The sequence below is a fragment of the Lactuca sativa genome, chromosome 4 (genome assembly GCF_002870075.4).
Source record: "Lactuca sativa cultivar Salinas chromosome 4, Lsat_Salinas_v11, whole genome shotgun sequence".
Lineage (NCBI taxonomy): Eukaryota > Viridiplantae > Streptophyta > Magnoliopsida > Asterales > Asteraceae > Lactuca > Lactuca sativa.
This window is the reverse complement of record NC_056626.2, coordinates 20,596,947-20,605,696: the sequence shown is the minus strand read 5'-3', so window position 1 is coordinate 20,605,696 and position 8,750 is coordinate 20,596,947. Positions and strand designations below refer to the sequence as shown.

The 8,750-nt window shown below is 33.1% G+C and overlaps 1 long non-coding RNA gene and 1 pseudogene across 1 annotated transcript; one reads left to right on the top strand and one right to left on the bottom strand.

Moving 5' to 3' along the window:
- Positions 1-256: 256 nt before the first annotated feature.
- Positions 257-1,620, top strand: LOC111915821 (uncharacterized). Its single transcript, XR_002858291.3, has 5 exons — positions 257-428; positions 752-892; positions 980-1,080; positions 1,216-1,282; positions 1,376-1,620. It is a non-coding gene; the product is annotated as an uncharacterized LOC111915821 (long non-coding RNA).
- A 1,619-nt stretch (positions 1,621-3,239) lies between these two features.
- On the bottom strand, positions 3,240-8,423 carry LOC111915811 (subtilisin-like protease SBT4.4; annotated as a pseudogene).
- Between the last annotated feature and the right edge of the window lie 327 nt (positions 8,424-8,750).

Sequence of the window (8,750 nt, the reverse complement as noted above, 5' to 3'; positions counted from 1 at the left end):
TGTTATAATATATTTTTAAAAATCTCTATTGGAAATCCGTAGGAATTTCCAACGCATTACCGACGAAATGTTTAGTCTATGTACCGCCTAATTTTTGTGAAAATATTGAAAAATTGCGCCTCCATCTATCTTCTATCCTTCCCCCCCCCCCCCCCCCCCTTAGTCGTTACGACAAATGAAGAGAAAGCCCTAGTTACCATCTTCTCTCGCTGCGACCACCACCAGAGCAAAATCAGTCGCGCCCTTTGATGTCGCACCTGGACTTCTCTTTGTTGTCTATCACGTCGCTCCTCCGCCTCATCCACCATCATCATCACCGTTGCCTTCGCCATCATCTGCTTGCAATCTCCACGCCACCGCTCACCTGAGGCGCTCACTCCTCCACGTCGCTCCCCTTCGACGCTCACACTTCCAGTCTCTCCCCTCAGGTGATACAATCACCGTGACCTTGATTCTCTCTTGTAATTTTTCTGTGATTTAGATTTGTATTCAGATTCCTATATTTTGTCTGTGAGTTTGTGATTTCATTTGTGTGTAGTTGGTATATCTGCCTTTGGTGTTGATCTTAAAATCAGTGTGGATTGGAGAAAACATCCACACCCATCATCATTATTGTGGATGCAATAAAAAGTTTAGGATCAGATATCATAACTTCCAAATTAAAATTAAGCAAGTTCCCACATTTTTCTTTTCTCTTCACTTCTGTTTGCATCCTTTTAACAGGAATCTGTTTTTATTTTTTCCCATACAGGTTAAGAAAATATATGTTGCCCATGAAGATGTACAAAGTTTATGCTATCTCATGCTGGATTGGTGATAATATTAACCGGAAGTGTATATGATTTTTCCAAACTCAAAAGATCTTGAATGCTTCTAAAAGACTGCAAAGCAAGTAAGTAGTTTGATTTGTTGACTACTTCATTACTTTCCTCTAATTTAATTTTGATGATTTTTTTAGTTATTTACCATGATAATGCAGCTTTCACAAGAACTGAATGAGAAACATAAACAATTGGAGATGTTTAAAGATATGTCGAGATTATTTTATTGAAGGGGCTGGCTTGGAAGCAAAAAATAAAGGTAGAAATTGAGATTTAGAGACTGTTTTAGTTATCTTTCCATCATGTTTGAATATCAATTTACATATCTACTTCTTACAATACAAGGATTATGTATTACTTCTAACTTTAGTATTTTATTTCCCATTGAAATCAGTTTCCATCTTACAAATGATGGTGCTATAATTCTCAACATATTAGATGTTGATCATCCTGCTTCCAAGGTGAGACATGTAAAATTATATAATTTACTTTATTTTCAATTGTTGTATAGCTACTTATTACTTTTGTTTAATTAAATATGTTGAATTATATAGGTTCTTGTTAAATTGGTTGAGCTTGAAGATAGAGAAACAAGAGATGTACTATTATATAGTTACTCACGGTATTGTTCCGTATATCATACCTCTTTATATTGGCAAATGTATTTTAATCCTGATATAAAATGCTTATTAATCTATTTTTTGATAATTTTTAGAGAGTAAATTATCTTGTCAAAAACAAGACTCACCCACATCTGTCATGAGTGGATACAAAGTGAGTGTTATGTTATCAAGTCTTGGTGAAAGTGTAAATGAATGGGCTATTGAGTTTTTTTAATAGGTAAACATATTGGATTTTATTTAGAATATGTAAATGTAATATATTTGTATTTTTACTTGTTAATGTATTGGATGTGTATTAATATAATGTAATGTATTGGGTTTGTATTCTTGTATGTTAATATATTGAATACGTATTATTGCAAATCTAATGTATTAGGTTTTTTTTTCTGCATTTTGTTCCAAGAAAAAATGTGGATTTTTATTATTATTATTTTTTTAAATTAAATAGAATATTCTGTTGGAAATATGTTGGAAATGTTTCGTTGGAAATAGGTTGGAAACAGGATTTGTAGCAATTCTGTAGGAAAAAAGGTGTCGGGGAGCCTAGGGGAACCTTGTTGGAATTTTGTTGGAAAATTGTTGGAACTTCCTACGAATTATTTTGTAGGAAATGTGTCAGACATTTTGTTGGAAGTTTGTAGAAACCTTTTTTCCCACGGCCCTTTTTCAAACCAACACTTTTTGTTGGAACTTTGTAGCTAAACCTTATTTCCTACAAAATACCAACAATATTCCTTGTAGGTAACCATCCATTTTTCTAGTAGTGTACTCTACATGAAATCATCCGCTCTCAGACGTTTTCGCTGTTTCATCAGTTCGGAGATGTGACAAGGGAACACAACATAGCAATGAAGAAGGAAACACACACTTGTGTATTTTGATTAACTTAAAAAAGAAACTGAATACAAAGAAAGCCATATAAAGGAAAAACTGAAAAAAGGAAACTGCTACTACAACACCACTACCTAGAAACTAGGAAAATACAATTAGACAGCTACCCACTATCTGGACTAATTCAGCAGAAAGGAAATACTACACAAAATAAAATAAACATGAATTAAATTAAGAATAGAGGCAAGCATGTGAGGAGATTGCATGAGCCTGATGTTGCACTTTTTAATATTTAAAAATTAGCTTAAACAAATATAATTACAACTTTGATATTTTGATATTTAAAAAAGATATATCCAAAATTATTCGATCTTTTCTTCTATATAATTTTTCTATAAATCAGTATGCAATATTTATTTAAATGAAGGAGGACGATAAGTGTGATAATAAAAGATGCAAGAGAAATGAGCGGCACTCATCAGTTGGAAGAGGAAGCCGCGATATCTCAGGTCACTTACCAAACTTTGAGAGAGGCAAGGACTAAAATTGACAACCTCAATAAATTAGAGTGGCGAAACTATTAATAAGGATTATTTAATTACGGTTCTTTTTAATTAATAAAATAAAATTTATATACCAGTATAGTTTACTGATAACAAATTTTCACTTTTATCATTTATTTTGTACGACGACACACCGTTCTTTGTAGGTGGCGGCGTCCAATTTAGGAGCGTTTGGCATCAATGATCAATCTATCGGCGTTGCTCAAGTTTTTATCCGCCTTCATGGTCTATGGTGCCGACGATAGGCTGCAGTTCTAGGCGTCCTAGGAAGAGAGGGGACGAAATGGGGTTGGACTGCTGAGTCGTTTGTGATGAAGGGCGAGGGCAGATCTGGATGGATTTCTGAAGCTGTAAATGCAAGTTGTCAATTTCAGTTATGGATGAATAGCTAACACTTTGATTTTGATGTACAGTTTTGAATGTTGCCAATGGCTATGGTATAAAATCCATGTAAGCATAACGCTATTGTTCTTTAGGAACTTAGGTTTGATAGATTGCTTTATTAATTTTCCATCAACAAGAATTCAGCCTATTTACATCCTTAAGATGAAAAAGGGAAAAGGTCTAACATAAAACCTCGATGACAATAATAGTTCCTAGACTATATAAACACAACGAGCTGTATAATAATTCTAACAAAAAGAATTACGAAGTTTCTACACAACCTTGGTGATATGGAAGCTCCTCCACTAGAGGTGGTGTTCCCATTAATGTTCCCGGTATACACCACAATTGGACTACGGACCTTGTAAATATCATCTTCATCAGTCCATAGCAATGACACACTCTCTACAGTTAGTGGCGATTTGATCCCTTTTCCTCTAACAGTCACCACAAAAGAGATCCTTTGGTTTAATGTGGTGAAGTGTAGAATGTTGGGATCAACAATGATGTCAAACTTTGTGCTTCCTTTTATGGATGCAACATACGTTGAATTAGCTTTACCCACATTTATCACTGTTCTTGGAAAAGACACCACAAATGCAGAATTCACGTCAACTTGAACTGCCATGGAAGGATAGTTCAGTTGTCTAAGCGTCAAGTTGGCATCACAAGTAGTATTTAATATTCTTTGAGATATGCTGCACCATATCTTGTGGTAGTCTTCTTTAGAGGTGTCATACACAAGGCCCGGATCTTTAGCTTTGTGCGGATCAATATGCCCAGACCCATATGCAAATTCAGCATCTAAGCTCCGATTCAGATTCATTTCCCATGCTGTGACACGGTAGTTATACCACAAGGAATCAGATGAATATCAATTAGAGAAAAACGATAATAAACAAGATGAATAGCAAAACGACAAGTGTTTGATGGAATTTTTTCAAATGCATGTATACTTGAACATGTTTAGTCGATGCTAAAGTTTTAGTTTAAGATAAGATAAGAATTTACCTGTGGTCATAAGGGCGGATTTAATTGCTGAGGGAGACCAATTTGGATGAAAAGACTTGACAAAAGCAGCAGCCGCCGCAACATGTGGGCATGCCATGGATGTCCCTGATAGGATATTGTACTTCACGGAGCTTTTGTCTGTATAAGTATGAAATGGTGAAGCCATTGGTGAATAAGCCGCCAGAATTTCCACACCAGGGGCTGTTATATCAGGCTAAAATAACATGCATGGCCTATTTCATTAATCTCATAGACTTAATATCAAACTTTCATAGATAGACAATTTTAATAATATATGCATTAGCTTGTTAGTTTTACATCCATTCAAAATAGTTTACAAAATCGGAGAAAGGATACTTCTTTTGTAATGAAATTGCGAAGGTGCTCCCAATGGTGGTACAGTCCTTTATACTATAATTATATATGTCTAAATGAATCTAGTACAATACTTGCTACCAGTTGAATAACCATAGTTGCAAATATATATATATATATATATATATATATATATATATATATATATATATATATATATATATATATATATATATATATATATATATATATATATATATATATATATATATGACTAGGTTAGTTTGTTTTTCTTATATTTATTGTGTACTAGAATGCACCAATAGAAATTTAGTAAATTAAATAATTATTTAATTAAATAAATATAGATATTAAATGATTTCCATAATTATATGTATATTAAATGATATCCATAATTATAATTCTCTTTTTATGGAAACTAATTAAATCCGTCATTAATATCAGCAATAACATTCTTTCAGAATGAATTCGTATCTAGGTTTTTATATATGAGTTTGTATTTTGTTTCAGGACTCACTCACTTAAAATACAATAAAGTTCCATGGAATATGAAGAACGAGAGTGTATTTTACTAGAATACACTCTAATTTTGCTGGAATACACTCTCATTCTTCTAGATATGAATTCATTCTGAAAGAATATTATTGTTGACAATAATCACTAATTTAATTGTTTTCCATAAAAATGAGTTATAAGTATGGATAACATTTAATATAAATATAATTAATACTAAATTCCTATTGGTGCATTCTAGCACACAATAGATGTGAGAAACATTTGAACCTAGGTCTCTCTCTCTCTCTCTCTCTCTATATATATATATATATATATATATATATATATATATATATATATATATGTGTGTGTGTGTGTGTGTTTTCTTTGTTAAACTGTCAAAGCTAATTTCACAGGGCAATTACTGAAATACACATTAACAATTCCATCAAGTCAAAGTTGATTGATATATATTTATCAAAAACAACGCACTTTACCTATTTGAAGAAGTCAAAGTTGGTTCATCAATTACCAAAATAGATCATTAGAGTCTTGGAATTTACTAAGATTGAGAACATCATTAACTCTTGTATCACTCAAGTATATATTGTTTCAAGAAGTTTTTTATTTTCGTGAATATATAATTCTTAAAAATATATTAATAACCGAACACTGAAAAATAAAGAAATACCTTTATAATATCAAATATAAATTTGCTTGGTCCTCGGGAAGAAAATGAGGCAACAAGAGGAGCAACTTGATGGTTGATTGCTTCGCTTTTGAAAATTTGAACTTTAGGTTTTCTGTTCAAGTGACGAGTACCCATTAAACATAAACATGAAATACATTAAAAAAAAATGAGAGAGATTTAATAGGGAAAAAAACATACTTTCTAGAGTTTTGGTAGGTTTTGACCAAATTGATGTCATTTGTATTTAGAGCAGCAATAGGTAAGGGTCCAACCTCGGAGACATTGTTTCCATGATTTGGGACGATACAACCAATAGCTCCTGCTGCCTTTAGTGAATTCATGTGACTATCTACATCACATAGAACCACTTTTTGTTCAACGAGGCTACCGTCTAAGCACCTTGCATGACAATAACTATAAACGAAAATATGATTATTAATTTGCATGCCTTGAGATAAATTTTTTTGCATGCATTCAATAAATAAAAATTTACCTTGCTTCATTTTCAGAGCACTCGCTTGTCACTTGTTTTCCATAAAGAAGAGGCAATTCTTCATTACTGGAAGGGAAAGCATTAATAGAGTTGCCCTACAATACAATATTCCATTAGTTAGATTAGATCCAACTATTAACTTATAATAACCATGTGAGAGACAGATAAGCAACAAGTAATAATACACTCACCATTAGAATTGTACCATCCCCAAGAAGAACTTTAGTAACAATTCTTCGATCAGTATTACTTGCTGCAACAGCAAAGATCCACGGAGCATCTCCTGTGACTGTATACAAACCAGGACCAGCGTTTCCGGCAGCATTGACTGTTAGAATATCTCTCTGCATCGCATGAAAAGCTCCAATTGCAATCGGGTCGGAGGTAAACTCAATCGGATCATTGCTCCCGACAGAAATAGATATTATGTCAACTCCGTCTGATATTGCATCGTCGAAAGCTGTCAAGATATCTCTCATGTTACAGTCCACGTCACAGGCTTTATAAACAGCCAGCCTTGCAGAAGGAACGCCTCCTCTAGCAGTTCCTTGTGCTACACCGTAATAACTTGCTTTATTCACTTGGCTCCCAGCTATGGTAGATGCAACGTGGGTCCCATATATGCCCATGCATGTCTCTAACAGAATATTCGATTCCATAGTAACGAGCTCCAATTATCTTCCTGTGGATTGATTAATTGTGAGCAGCTAGTGTTAAAAATGATTATCAAGAAAGACTAATTAAATAGAAAACTTGGTATTACCAATTCCAATGTTAAAGGTTAATTACCTGTTACAAGTGAAATTTGTGCCACCCTGACACTCTCCTTTCCACCTTGCGGGAATAGGACCAAGGCCTTCATCGTTGAAGCTCTCCGACTCTGGCCATATTCCGCCATCAATGATTCCGATGATTGTGTCACTCTCACCGGTTGGACTCCGTTCGACTGTTGTTGGAAATCCCATGAAGTCCCACGACCTTGTTGTCTGGAGGTGCAACTTTTGACATGGAAATACCGAGATGATCCCATCAAAACCTGTTGGGATCGATGTTAATCAATCTTAGTAATGCATATATACGTCGGTACTTTAACAACCATCATATATACATATATGAGAATATATATATATATATATATATATATATATATATATATATATATATATATATATATATATATATATATATATATATATATATATATATATATATATATATATATATATATATATATATATATATATATATATATATATTTGCTCATTTTATCAAAATTTAATAACCTAAATTGTATATAGAAAGTAAAAAAACAATCAGCATCTATTGAGACTTCAAGCAAACCTAATATTAATAAAGTGTCTTTCTCGAATTTGGCCTAGCAGTGTTATCTACCATTCCCAGTCTTTTAATTCCTTCTTACTCTACAAAAAAACAAAACCTCCATTTGCTATATCTCTTGATTTCGAAGATTCTCACGTTTCTCCATTTGTTATTTTTTGTATTCATTTGTTAATTTTGTGTGATTATGTTACTTGTTAATTTTCTGCAAGTTTAATCTCGCCACCTCTGCAGGAAGACGAAAGGCAAAGCATGACCATTGGGAGAGCATATGTCAGCCAGGAGATGGAGTAAGTTTTCATACATGTTTAGACTTGTATTTTTGTTTCTTGATTAATTTGAACTGAAAACCAACAAATAAAAAAAGCAATAAAACCTGGTCATAGAAATTTACCAGTCAACTTTTGTTGTTCTTCTTGGGAGAGATAAGCAGCAAATCCATTAAAGCTTCTTTGGTAACTCCTTATTAGAGATTTCCTTGCGAACCTGGTCACATTTAAAGTTCATAAGCAAAAAATGTGTTTATCAAATCTAAAAATGTAATGTAAAGATATACCTGGGGTTGGTAATATTTTTCAAGATTTCGTAGTGATGCAATGAAGGTGAATATTCTCCTTCCGGGAGAAATCCCATGTAAGCAATAAAAACCTGCACATAAATTTACATTAGATTCAAGAGTTGAACATCTTTATCTTCAAATCGTATTTTAATTAATTACCATCTTCTCTAACAAAATAAGTCAACTGAACTAACCTTTCGGTCTTCATCAATTGAGGATACAACTATTACTAAAGAAATCAGTACTATGCATGTCCATACCACATTCATCATCTTCATTTTCTTCTTCTTTTTTCTCCCTCACTCTCTTTGTAAATGGTGAAATTAACAAAACGATTAAGTATGCTTAATTGGATTTCCATAGAAGACATTTATAGGAATTTAGGCACCGAGTTTTTTCTTTTTCTTTTTTAGTCTCTGTCCACTTCAGAGCATCTTTCCATCTCTATCTATTTCTGTACGTACGTTTCTCTGCATGACATGTATATGTACATGTATATCAATATACATATATCTTATTTATTTTTTAACAGCAAGATCACTTTATTAGAAACTAGAGCTCAAAGTTACATGGTGAATTACAAAGGGTAATCAGCCCACAAACCC